The sequence below is a fragment of the Macrobrachium nipponense genome, chromosome 4 (genome assembly GCF_015104395.2).
Source record: "Macrobrachium nipponense isolate FS-2020 chromosome 4, ASM1510439v2, whole genome shotgun sequence".
Taxonomy (NCBI): Eukaryota; Metazoa; Arthropoda; class Malacostraca; order Decapoda; family Palaemonidae; genus Macrobrachium; species Macrobrachium nipponense.
Window position 1 is genome coordinate 18,796,239 of NC_061100.1, and position 14,784 is coordinate 18,811,022.

Sequence of the window (14,784 nt, forward strand, 5' to 3'; positions counted from 1 at the left end):
GCGGATTTGGGAAAGGGGGGTGGGGGCTGCAGGCAATGGTCTAAGGCCCAGTACCTCAGCAAAAAATAATATTTAAATATATATATAAAAAATAATAATAATGATCTACTACTGTTCACAATTGGAAAATGAATCCTGGAAACCTTCCCTCCCCCCACCCCCACCCCCTGTAAGGGCCTTCTCTGCTTACCCATAAATAAGAGGGGTCCCCCTAGTCACCGGCCTGGGGACCTAAAACAGCGGTTGGTAAAGTCAACTTCTAAGAAAATGTACAAAGTTGCCAAATCGTATAATTACGACACTTCGCAAACGTTTAAAGCTGCTTTTCAGGCAATGTAAAAAAAAGAGAAAAAACTGGAGAGAGAGAGAGGAGAGAGAGAGGGGGGGGGGGGGTTTCGATGGAAAAAAAAAGAGAGAGAGAGAGGGAGAGAGGAGTTTCTGTGGGAAAAAACAAGAGAATGAAGAGGGGGGAGAGAGAGAGGTTCGATGGAAAAAACAAATGAGAGAGAGAGAGAGAGAGAGAGAGAGAGAGAGAGAGAGAGAGAGAGGTTCGATGGAAAAAAACCAGAGAATTAGGAGAGAGAAAGAGAGGGAGAAGGAATACGTATGAGGAGAGGGAGAAAGAGAGACTAAGAGGAATGAAGTGAGAGAGAGAGAGAGAGAGAGAGAGAGAGAGAGAGTCGGAGGGGAAGAAATTGTGCTAAGTAATTAGGCATCTCTCTATGATCAAAACTAAATACAGGTTACAGTCATAAAACCACTTTAACGTACGTTTATCAGATTAGTATCACTTTTATTATCGAATATTATGACCTCTTGAAATGTTTTTTCTTCTTTAAACGTGGCACAAATTTTGAGCTACGCTGCCAGTAGAAGTAAGGAGGGTCAAGTTAAGCTGCCTCTGGTCATGTAGAAGCAAGGAGGGTCGAGTGAAGCTGTTTTGGGTCATGTAGAAGCACGTGTATTAGAACAGCCAAATACTGTGGAGTTACTTGGTATTATCAATGGTAGAATGAATGAATGAATGAATAAAAAGATATATGGACACACAGCAAGTCCTATAGTCTACCTACGATTATGGATAGCATATTGTTTTGGTTAAAAGCGTGTGAGAGACCAGGGCGCGTGACGTCACAGTATTGGTGATTCATACCCAAAGCTGCGCGCTGGCTGACCTGTTGTATCTGGACCGTGTGTAGAAGCAAGGATGGTCGAGTTAAGCTGCCCTCGGGTCATGTAGGAGCAAGGAGGGTCATGTTAAGCTGCCCTCGGGGCATGTAGAAGCAAGGAGGGTCATGTTAAGCTGCCCTCGGGGCATGTAGAGGTGAGGTTGGCTTTGGTAGAGGTCGACATGATTCATATGCAGAGATACTGATTTTGCGTTATACAAGACATGTAATAAAGCATAAGCGTAAACACATTTATCGAAAGTAAAGTAAACGTTATTTTAAAATATACGAAAATGGCGAGTTCAGTAATAAAAAGAATCTTTATAAACTTAAACAGTACATGAATGTGTACAGAAATATAAATTATAAATATGATTACAGAATGACCTCTGTGATACTTTTACTACAAAGGGGGAAAAAATAAACATCAACTACATATGTGTGTGGGTATATGTAGTACGAATGTCTGCATGTGTGTGTAATTAATCATTTGTAGAGGGTCAATGGATAAACGGTTATCAATCTCAAGGTCAATGTAGGGGAAAGGACAATACCTAAAAGAAGATTTAAATGACCTTAGGACATGTAGAAGTCGAATTCAGATATAAGGATATGACGAGTAGGGGAATAAAAATCTCTAAACGAAAATATTGCTCAGCTGCATAGAGTATTTTAAACCACTAAAACAGATAGAGAATGAACTGTTGACTATTTTTATTTGCATAAAAGGAAAAAAATATACGGAAATTGTATATTTCTTAAGGTTTTGGAGAGAATCGATCTGCGCATACTTATGAACAGAATTGCTCCAAGAATATGTGCGCGCGTTTGAGGTTTTGTTTAAGATTTTCATTTACATGAGAAAAATAAAACAAAACAAAAAACTCCGTCTCAATTCAAGTTGGCGATGGTTTTTTGACTCAATACATGAAGAGATTTACCATGGATGGGTTTGAGAGTAGGCCCAGACAAGGATTATTATTGCTCCCAAGAGTAAGGTTTAGCAGAGATTAAACGCGGTCACTTCCAACCAAAATGACTAAAAGGTTTGGAAACAGTATAGTCCAACAAAGATTTTATCTAGTTTGGTCAGTCGTTAGACATACGTGTGTAAATGCATCTATGTACTATCTGTCTACGACCAGTACTAGCAAATCCACGTTAGAGCCAACAAAGCACTTTGACCCTCCATCATCAGATTGTAACCGATTGTAATCTTACAAGGAATACAAAACCCACTGAAGAAAGCGAGTGAAAAGTATAGGAACCCGACATCGACTCCTCCTCCTCTTCCCGTTCAAGGCCAATAGAACTTTAAAATTCTATTGGCCTTTTTCCCATTATGAGATGCAAAGACTTCAATACTCGAGTCCTTCGGTTTCAAAAATGGCTTCTAATGATTCGCCTATATGGGAGTAGTAGCTATTTGGGTAAACAAGGTCAATACCTCTTCCACCTTTTGATGGCGAGTTGCAAAAATTGTCTGATCTACATCCAAAGCACATTTCCATGTAGAAATTATTTTAGAATCAGTGTTTGGACCAAGCTATTCATTCTATATACCTTGGTTTGAACATCTAGAATTATCAATTACGAAGCACCATAGTACTATGTGTAGTATGAAAGGAATGGTTGTTGTCTGCAAGGAGACTCAAAATGGCTGGGTTCACTATCATTTTATTAATAATGGACCATTATATTACTGTATTTATTCATAAATAAGCACTATCGTTTAGTATTTTGTTATTACTGTATATGAATGATGATATTACATTATTATTTTATTATTATAATTTCATCTACTAAATAAGAATATTTACCTCTCTCTCTCGTGTATCGTCTCACATGGTTGAATTACAGAGAGAGAGAGAGAGAGAGAGAGAGAGAGAGAGAGAGAGAGAGAGAGAGAGAGATCGAACAACTTTGGCTCTATGTAGACGAAAACTTTTAAAGACATGGCCCTAAAATAATATTAGATTAATGACAACATTTTTGAAGAGAAAGAAGAAAGGAACAGTGAAAAAAAAAAAGATGGACAGGCCTATGCTACAAATGAGAAAGCAAACATGATTTAAACATGCATTGACAACAACTGTAGGTCCACAGAAATTGTTTCGCTACGTCTACATGGGCTTAGGTATAAGCCTAAGAATAATTATTGTTCGTTTAGATTTCGCAATGTCATAATTCAAAATAAATCACAAGGCCTCTGGACTGACCACGCGGCGACTTGAATAAAAAAAATGCGCATTGACAACCAAAAAGAACGCGCACCATCTATAGGAAATGGAAAAGCAAGCACCTCAATATATATATATATATATATATATATATATATATATATATATATATATATAATAACTTGATCACGAAGTATATAAAACGTGATGCTATGTATAAATAAAGGTTTTTTTGCCACGAAGGAAAACATAAAAAAAACGAGTTAGCCGAGTACTTTCGGTCCTAACTCGTTTCTCGTTTTTTTCATTTTTTCCTTCGTGGCAAAAAAACCTTTATATATATATATATATATATATATATATATATATATATATATATATATATATGTGTATATATATATATATATGATATATATATATATATATATATACGTGTATATATAGTTCAGTAATTGCAAGATCAAGAGATGTCTTCCACGAAATCTTTTAGAATCTGCTTTAATACAACTTACTTTTCATTGAATTTTCAATCATTGTAATTTCAATGTTTAGTCGTGGGCCTTTTTCATATTTAGACCCTTGTATTTGTAAACATGTTTAAGAATGACCTCAAAGATATAATTACAGACTTAAATAAAAATTAGCTGCCTTAGAGTTATCTTCGTTGTAATGTATGTCTAACCTGTAATTGTGAATATGTATTGTGAACATGGTTTTGTTTACCAAAGTTCTGAACAGCTGTCACCTATAACTCTTTGTCTTGTCTAGTCCTTGGATCTGAGATGGTTATCTTAAACTTTTAATCGCACCCAATGTTTATGCTTGTTTGGGAAGGTTACTCATCTTCCAGGTGTGTCGGATTCTAGGTACTAATCTCTTTATAATCCCTATCTGTCAGTTATACGAATCTTCTTGTTTTGTCTTTTGCCTCATGTATGTCAGTTCTGCTTAGTAAAGGACGTGGAAACGTCGAAAGGTCTCGCAGTTACTCCTTCGTTTATTTTTCCTTTGTGGCATATATCTTTATTTATGGATTTATCACGTTCCTAACTTTCGTGATTCCGTTTATATATATATATATATATATATCTATATATATACTATATATATATATATATATATATATATGATATATGATAGTATGCTGCGTCCTTCCAAGATGGCTGACACTTTTCCAAGATGGCGGCAAATTTGCTCTTCACTTCAAATATTTTCATCCATAAGCCCACAAGAGTTCCATACGGTCCATTACAGAAACTGCGCAAAACAGTTGGAGACGTTAGAGCCAGAGCCGTATATAGAGCGGCCGGAGAGAGAGAGAGAGAGAGAGAGAGAGAGAGAGAGAGAGAGAGTTACGGATTAGGATGTCTCAGATTTGTTAGTCCATCCGAGGAGACATCGTGTGCTCAGTTATCTCTCCTTACTTCGAAAGGTAATATTAGTCTGAGTAATCTGAAACGAGAGAGAGAGAGAGAGAGAGAGAGGATAGAGAAGAGAAAGAGAGAGAGAGAGAGAGGATTAGGATGTCTCAAACTTGCTAGTCCATCCGAGGAGACATCGTGTGCTCACTTATCCCACCTGCTTTAAAGTCCCACCTTGCCTCTAAGTCCCACCTTGCCTCTAAGTCCCACCTGCTTTTAAGTCCCACCTTGCCTTTAAATCCCACCTGCCTTCAAGCCTTGCCTCTAAGTCCCACCTGCTTTCAAGTCCCACCTTGCCTTTAAATCCCACCTGCCTTTAAGTCCCACCTTGCCTTTAGTCCCACCTGCCTTTAAGTTCCACCTGCCTTTAAGGCCCACCTTGCTTTCAAGTCCCACCATGCCTTTAAGTCCCCCTTGCCTTTAAGTCCCTCCTGCCTTTAAGTCCCACCTGCCTTTAAGTCTTCCCCCCCCCCCCCCCCCCATTCATCTCCCATCTTCGTGAGTAGCCATGGATACATTAAACATAATCTCTTGAAATATTTTTGGCCTCAAGCGGAACATTCCTCTCCTAAACATGTTCTGCAAAAACTTGCAAGAAACGCTCCTCTGGCCACATGACCTTGCCATCTGCGATTCAATTCATGAAGACTTCAGAACCTTCTCGACTTCATCGATGCAAGTTACAGATCAAATCATAGCCGGTCGCCCGAAAAGGGGCCTTTCTTTCCTGTGGCACAAATCGTTAGACAATATGAAAAAGGTGATGACCTACAGGAGTGACAGATTGGCTTCAAGTGACAGTAGGAAACTCTAAAATCCTAATTGTTAATATTTATATGCCATGGGAAAATAACAATAATTTTGATCATTACTGCATGATCCTAGGGGAGTTACACAGTATTATTCATGATTCTCTTGCTGATCATTTGTATAATCGGGGACCTTAATTCTCACCCCACAAAACAATTTTATAATGAACTTACTCGCTTCTGTCAAAATCACGCTCTCCAAATTAGCGATGTAATGCTCCTCCCTCCCTCCCTCCTCCTATTCATATGTACATAATAGAGCGGACGCTATTACAACCTCCTGGCTGGACCACTGCATCACACCTCCACAACTTCATGATTCTATTATGACCTGCAATATTTGCTATGATCTTGCAACGGGCTACGATCACACCCCATTAAAGGTGTCATTCAGTACCCCATCCCTCCCTAACGTGAACCCCCTAACTGTTCGCCCACCAGCAGTAAACTGGGATTTTAAAAACCAACAGAAAACCAGATACTTTAGGGCGACCATGGAAACCAGGTTGCGGTCAATAGTTCTACCGGCAGACGCCTTACTTTGTAATAACACAAATTGTAGAAATGACCACCACAGGAGGGATCTGAATAAATTCTATTCGAACATAATCTCCGCTATGCTTCCTTCGGGCAGGACTGCCTACAGATTTCGTCAAGGTAATTCTCGTAATATACCTGGATGGAATGACTTGGTTAAAGATCTGTATACATACTCACGAGAAATGTTTTTACTGTGGAGGCAAAATGGTAGCCCCAGGGAAGGGCACACTGCATTACTAATGAGACAGGCGAGAGCGCAGTTCAAACTTGCTCTTAAGCACTGCACGTTAAATGAAAAACAACTAAGCCGATGCTATGTCTAGAAACTTAGAATCTGGTGATTATCCTCGTCTTAGGAAAGATATCCAGTCCTTAAATCCCAAAACTAAAAAGCTATTACAGAGAGTAGGGGAAGTAGTCGGAGACGAAGCTATCGCAAGTATGTGGGGCGATCACTTCAACAATATCCTGAATTGCATAAATGATCAAGATTCCCGAAGGGATGTAGATAGCCTCCTTACTGACAACATTCAATTTCATTTTGCAGACCGTATTACGCCAGGTAACATCAGCGATGCCATAAACAGCCTACCTAATAATAAATCGCCCGGCTGTGATGGTCTTCCTGCAGAGGCCTTCAAATTCTGCCATCCGATAATTTACATTTTGCTAGCTGCCCTATTCAATGCGTGCATAATTCACCGGTTTTTTCCAGACTCCCTACTCTTAGTTCACTTGATACCATTAATCAAAAACAAGCTAAAGGATGCAGCTGACCCTGGCAACTACCGGCCGATTGCAATCACAACGATCGCATCGAAGATACTTGAGTCTGTTCTTCTAGTGAGACTTCTCCCCTTTCTACACACCACTGACAACCAGTTCGAGTTTAAAGCAAACCACTCAACCGACACCTGCATCTACATACTGAAAGAATTGCTGAATTACTACCTATCATCAGCCTCTCCTGTTTTCCTTTGTTTTGTAGATGTGAGAAAAGCATTTGACAGAGTAAACTACCTGAAGCTCTTCCTGAAGCTGCATAAAAGGGGCACACCCCTGTATCTAATTGGCATTTTACATTGCTGGCTCTCCACACAGCAATTCTGTGTCAAGTGGGGTAACGTACTATCTTACACCTTCAGCTCCCTAAACGGGCTTCGGCAAGGGGGCATTCTCTCTCCATACCTGTTTAATACGTACACAGATGCCTTGAATGTCAAACTGAACTCTCTCCCAATCGGATGCACCCGTCAATGAAACTATAAACAACCTCTGTTACGCCGACGATATGGTTCTGATTTCCCCATCGGTGCAAGGTTTCCAACGACTCATCGACAACTGCTGCTCTTCCGCTCGTACTGCTACAGTATCTATGGGTGTTCCCTCTGGACGAACTATACCCAAGAGACCATGAGACGCATCACTGTTGTGAACAATGACATTCTGAGACGCCTTACAAACACTCCCCGCTACCACTCCGTCACACAGATGTTCATAGAAAACCACCTGGACAATTTAAAATTCATTGTTAGGCGAACAATGTCCAGTCTGGTAACCCGAGTGAGAAACAGCAGCAACAGCAACTCGCTCATACAAAGCATCCTAAGGAGTGAAGCAAGATCATCTAAATTGTGGGAAAGATGGGAAAATGAGGCCTTTGTCCCCTAAAAGACTTAATCTCTGTATTGGCAAGATGTCATCTGCAGTTTTTGTCATTATTACATTTATTGCTGATATTTTAATTTTTCATTATTACTGTGATTACTATCTATTTAAAGTTTTTTTTACATTCAATTTTTGTATTTATCCCTCTGGACCTGACTACTGTAACCACCTAAGGTCTCTAGTTGAAATTTAAGTTATATAATATGTGCACTAACTGTTATTACTCTCAATGCATATTTTTTTTTCCTCACCAATATTATTACTGTTATTACCAGTATTATGATTACTAGCTTTTATGCTACCTCACCTATTTTGTGTTTAAGTGCTGATTATTCCTTTTCTTTTTCTTTTTTATCATGTCTCATGCATCTTGATTGTGTAAGTTACTGTCTGTATTTTGTATATTCAATGTATATGGCCCTGAGCTGAAATAAAGCATATTATTATTATTATTATTATTAAGTCCCACCTGTCTGAGGATGAGGGGGGATGGAAGGGATAGGGCAGGGGAAGGGTCATAGGAGGGGGGGATGGAAGGAAGAGAGCAGGGGAAGGGTCAGAAAGGGGGGGGGGATCCCTTCTCAGGCATTTTGGAAGGAGAATGTGTGCGCGTATATAGTGTTATGGTGATGATGATGATGGAGGGGAGGGGGTACCTAGGTTAGGTCCTTGGAGGAATGAATGAATAGCTTAATATTCCTCCAAGGTCATCAAGTTATGTACGTTTTTGGGAGGATAGAACAGTTTTCGCGGAGTCATCCTCTATTCTCAAATATGCAAAGGATGATTCTCAAAATATGCAACATAAATATTATAACGTTAGAATGGGGAATAATGAAAGCAGTTTGTTTCGACATAAGAATGAGTGCAAAGTCTAGGGATTGTTTCCCGGGATCCCGTTGCTTTTTTGTCTTGGAAAACGTAATAAAACAAATAATACATTTTCAATAATTCGCAGCTATTGCCGTACGAGAAGTGTACCTAACACTGTTCTATACGTATTTCATAAGTTTATGTTTATATTACAAAAGCATGACATCATATACAATACCTTTGAGATAAGAATTTTATTTGTAATGAACATTGATAATTTTTTTCACCAGGGTTATACTTCAAACGCATATGATCGTATAAGATATTTTCATACAATTTGTAAAAAGATGAGACAGTTTCTTACCTTTATTTCAGGAGCAATCACTGCATAATCAGTCTTCATTTTCTGCTTGTTAATTTCACTGAATGCTCCTTTATTGCATTATGTATTTTGATTGTCTTTCCCAATGCTTTAAGAATAATTATATAATCACGTGCTATGAGTCCTGCACTATTTCATTCCTAAAATACACCAATAATATAAAATCCCGGGATTTCCCGAAATCATTCCTAAAATACACCAATAAATTCTTATAAAATCCCGGGATTTCCCGAAATGATAATCCCTACAGCAAACACACAATGAATCGGAAAGAAGCGAAAGAGAGTACATTCTTCTGTAAAGACATCACAAAACGAAACACAACGAAAACGAAGTGGATATTTGTCACCGCGTGGTGAAAATAATTTCAGCTTATTCTCACTGCTGGCTGAGTGAGACGGTGGAGTGGGGAGGGAGGAATAGGTGGTTGTCAGTTATTGGGTAGGGGGGCGATGATGGTTCTCTGATTTAAAGGACTGACTGCCCGCCTGCATGCAGTAGACCGTGGTTTGCTCCAAGGTTTCTTTCACTTAATCGATATGCACGAATCACTAATTTTTTGTTACGATAAAATAACCGTCCCCTCCTCTCTCTCTCTCTCTCTCTCTCTCATCTTGATCATGTAGTTAGACGTGATGGTAGCATTTTATGATATATAAGAATTGCATTTATGTATATATTTATATAATAAAATGCTTTGGGCGTTAAGCTCAGTCAGATGTGAATGGAGTAACTACTACGAGCTTTGTTCAAAAAAGGATTAAATTTATCCCAGGAAAAATTAAACTGCACAATTCTTTTTTTATGGGAAATGGCCATTCAAGTTATAAATATTTGCCACAGATGCCTTGACCATCCGATTAACCGAAAGGTGGTACTATCTATACACGGGTGCCCGTACATAGGGGCAAGGGGGGCGCACTTGCCCACATCCTGAAAAATATATGTAATATATATATATATATATATATATATATATATATATATATATATAGATATATATTATATATAATATATATATATATGTATGTATGTATGTATATATATATAAATATGAATATGAATATTTATGCACATACATATATTGCATTTATTACATTTATCTGCATCAAATTGTTTTCGTTCCACTTTACTATATATATTTTTTTCAGTTTCAGTAAATTAAAGGTAGCATTATGTATTGTATGATATCCGTATACAGTACCTATTTCACTGCGTTGTTCTTTCCGGAAATATTTGAATTTAGCTGATCAGTATGTGGAACTTGAGGGAAAAAAGTCAATGTAACTTTCTGTATTTTCTCTTTATCGCAACTTGCGTCACTTAAATTATTGGCATCGCAGTTCCACTACATGGTATTAATGTATTTTCACGGTGCAAATGGCGATACCTGTTGGCCAAAGGTTCATTGAAGAAAAGCGTGCGGTGAGAATAAGTGCTGAAATTATTTTCACCGCGCGGTGACAATATCCACTTTCTAAAGCAAAATCGTATACTAGATTCGATCAACAACAGCGGCCCCTGAACTTAGCACTACAAACTGGATGAACTGCTTGTAAACAACTTTTTTAGACAATTAGTTTTTACGTTTTTTATGCCGTACCAATATCCTGTGCCTAGTTCTTTTAAAGCAGTAGTACGATGGTTTTCATGTTTATTCATTGCTGCCACAGAGATGTCTTTGTAACAAATAGTAGTAATAATATTTTTGTATCAAATGATCCTGAGGAGGTATGAAAAATACACGAAAGCACTTTAAACGTCGAGCAATCCTTTCATTCCTTCCTCCAGCTCTACGATATCAAAATATCCTACGGCCTGGGAGGGCTACACTGCAGCCAACCCATATTAAAGGTCAGATCATGATGACTGTTCTCGATGAACAGCACTGCATCTAGAAAACGCACTTTTTCGTCCTTAATCACAACAAATTATGTAGTTTATCACTTTTACCAAAGTCCATTACAGCCTAAATCATAAGAAATCGAGTCTTTTTGTTTATTTTGGGTGGTTGTCTGGATAATTGACAACAACAATTAGCCTAGTTATCACTACTACATCTGACACCAGCAGGGGTCAGTAGTGGGTATTGAATTCGCTAAACGTTACAGTCCAAAATCTTACCTTGCACTTTCAAACAGTAGGCCTAATCCATCAATGTGGTATCGTTATATCTATCCTCACGCATGTACACCCTCTTCAAACGAAAGTAAATCCAAATCCATGTATTAATTACACTTCATCAACACGGCCTGTAATAAGAGGCATCCGTCAGATGACTTTAGTTAATCCACTACTTTCGCTAACTTCACGACTTCATCGTGTGTACTGACTACTGAGTGAGACTTGTTTTGGTTGAGCTCTGCTGGCTGGGGAGCACCACCCACAAGGCGAGTATTTCGTGACGTGTCACTCTCTGATTGGTCGGTTCTGAGGCTCACTACCTTACTATGATTTATGGCGGTATATTTTAATTGGCTCTCTCTCTCTCTCTCTCTCTCTCTCTCTCTCTCTCTCTCTCTCTCTCACGAGCCTTAATACATAAGCAAATGTCACCTTAACCCAATAATCGTTTGCTATGGGAAGCAGCTTTGGTCCCCCAGCTGTCAGCCAAGACTCAAGAGTGCGAGCAGCAAACATTTACGCTAACAAAACTGTCAGCAAATAGTTAAAAACGCAACATGGCAACTGTTCTCCCGGGCGCGCTATCTTTTGAGTGCAGGGTGGGTACATTAGCTTATTTTCAGTTTCTGTATCTTATTCCATATATTTTAACTCATATAATCTATTTAACATACATACGGCCGTTCCTTTAACCACTGTCACGTATTTATATGTCTGCTCTTTCCAGCCAAATAATAATAATTAATAATATAATAATAATATAATAATAAAATAATAAAATAATACGTGCAAATAGACCAGACGTGACGTTGATTGACAAAATCAAGAAGAAAGTATAACTCATTGATGTCGCAATACCATGGGACACCAGAGTTGAAGAGAAAGAGAGGGAAAAAATGGATAAGTATCAAGATCTGAAAATAGAAATAAGAAGGATATGGGATAGCTGTGGGAAATCGTATACCCATAAATCATAGGAGCACTAGGCACGATCCCAAGACCCTGAAAAGGAATCTAGAAAAACCTAGAGGCTTAAGTAGCTCCAGGACTCATGCAGAAGATGTGATCCTAAAACGGCGCACATAGTAAGAAAAAGTGATGGACGCCTAAGGAGGCAGGATGCAACCCGGAATCCCACACTATAAATACCACCCAGTCGAATTGGAGGACTGTGATAGAGCAAAAAAAAAAATAATAATAATAATAATAATAATAATTTATCCCTTGGCTATAGGATTGTCAAGGTGGGGCCATTGTAAAATAACATTCTCTTAGAACAGACACACGTGCATTTTTTCGTGTAAGGAGGTTTATTCGTTGTACATAAAACCCTTTCTTCTTTTGACGCTCTAGAATTTATAAATAATAGGATACAACAATTGCCGTTCGAATTATTGCTCTTACAAATCATCAGATTTTTTCTTTGACAAAGCCAATAAATAATGGATTAATAAAGTTGGTTCCAAAAGATCTCGCATTTTGTAGTCCGTATAATCCAGTCTTTGGGCTGAAGCTAAAGCTAGGTTTGTTATGAATTTTACATCATCCACGATGCATGTCCGTTTTATACATAGAAAAAAAGTGAGATTATATATATATATATATATATATATATATATATATATATATATATATATATATAATTATATATATATCTCACTCAGAAATTCTATACAGTACTACTTTTATTTATATAGTCGTATATATGATATATATATACTATATATATACTATATATAGATATATATATATATATATATATATATATATATATATATATATAAACATTCATTGAATAGAATGGCTTTCTCACTGTTAACCAGCTTTTTTGAAATTGCTTCATATTTTCTAATTATTTTCTTTACTTCATTGTTCAGGTTACTAATGGACACATAATGGGGTTCTTCCATTACTCCAGTATTTTTACACGCGACAGCTGTTTCGTCAACCTATACGTATTGACGTTTTCAAGCGTACTGATACAAATATGTTGTTGTTTTTGATTTAGCTGACCTTGTGTCAGCACGGGCTCTTGCTCACAGAGCAGCCCGTAACATACAAATATGAGCCTACATGCGTTTTGTGACGTCATGAGGACGGAAAGGTAGTACAATTGCCAGATACCTAGTTTTAAGTATTTACAAAAGACTATAGTGAAACATAAAATAAGACAAATAAATAAATATGTTAACAACAGAAATTAAATAAAAAAGTTGAAAGTAAGTTATTATATACACATTATACATAAATATATATTAATTACATATATGTTTAATTCACTGAAAGTCAGTGTGCGCCTTCCTGTCCGCATGTGGGGGCTTTGTCCACGCGGTGAAGGACTGCCTCCTACACGAGGGCAAGGATCGGTCTGCCTCACGTTTGGATGTTAAGGCTGGGACGTTGCATTGCGATGCTGACTGCTTCTGATATCAATAAACGATTGTAGTTGCCTTCCTTGTGTATTATTTTGGTGTTTGTGAGAAGTTCTTGTAATGATGGTTTTTATTGTGGGTATCCACAAAGTGGCTGATGAATGGCTCCTTGGTTTCTGTGGGCCTGCATGCGACGTTTGAGTGTGGTGGTTGTGTGTCCGATATAGCATTTTTGGGGGGACTGACATTGCTCGTCAGCACAGACAAACTTGTATACTATATCAGATTTAAACCTCTTTCTCCGTCGATGGGCCGTACTATTTTTCATTACCAAAGAGGCCGTAAGGTTTGGTTTGCAGTAAATCCTTGCTGTTATTTTGTTATATGGCGCCGCAGGGGGGTTGGTTCCTCTTCGCAGTATCACCAAGGATGGCTTTCCTTTCATCTTCGTGGTGTTTGTTGTATGGTATCTGATGGTATATCACTATTTCTTTGTCTTTGTCTTGTGTGTTTGTTCCTCGGGGTCGGATTATGGAAAGCCTCTAATCTCTTTTTGACAACTTGCTGGATCATGTCATCTGGATATCCGTTATTTGTGAGCAGCTGTTGAACTCTGTTGATCTCTTCGTTAGTCGCTTTCCACGTGGAACAGTGTTATGGCGCGTTTTATGTATGCATTTACCACAGATCGTTTATATGCATCAGGGCATTCTCCTCTAGCATTTAAGCATCTTCCAGCGTCTGTCTTTTTAGTGTATACTGGTGGTATTGTATTTGTTGTTCTTTTGGGTCACAAGTACGTCCAAAAAGGAAGGGAGCATCTTCTCATACTCCTTCTTTTCTACCGTAAAATTTTAATGTTAGAATTTGCCTTGGAGTTTATTTACTAATTCTTCTGTGTCATTGTCGCCCTTTGTTGTGATAAAGATATCATCAATATATTCTCCCATAGATTCTGGGTTTTGGGTGTTCTTCAAATGTGAACCTCTTCTGTGTGTGCCATGTATGCGTTTTGCGAAAAGAACCCCGAGGGGGAAACCCCATTGCCACGCCGTCATTTTGTCGGTATATTTCGCCCCTATTGTGAGAGGAAATGGGGCTTCCTTTGTCATGCTTTCCAGCATCTCTTTTAAAGATTTTTTCGGGGGGGGGGGATCGGTAATGGTGGTTTCTCAGAGCGTATATCTTGTCCCATGATGATTTCTGTATTGTTCATCCACTGGGGTACGTTAGTAAATAAACTTTCAACGTCCAAGGGATGCTATGTCTTCGTCGGTGCGGTGTCTTGCAGTAGGTCGATGAATTC

At 38.3% G+C, this 14,784-nt stretch overlaps 1 protein-coding gene across 2 annotated transcripts in view; it reads right to left on the bottom strand.

The window, feature by feature from the left end:
* Positions 1-11,331, bottom strand: part of LOC135210742 (uncharacterized) — a 59,702-nt gene extending 48,371 nt beyond the window's left edge. Inside the window, exons 1-2 of one of the 2 annotated variants that reach the window (XM_064243569.1) lie at positions 11,107-11,331; positions 8,965-9,122 (exon numbers count right to left, since the gene is read on the bottom strand). The gene's annotated coding sequence lies outside the window, so the exon portion shown is untranslated. The remainder of the gene's footprint in view (positions 1-8,964; positions 9,123-11,106) is intronic. The other variant, XM_064243567.1, reaches the window with a different exon arrangement.
* Positions 11,332-14,784: the final 3,453 nt, after the last annotated feature.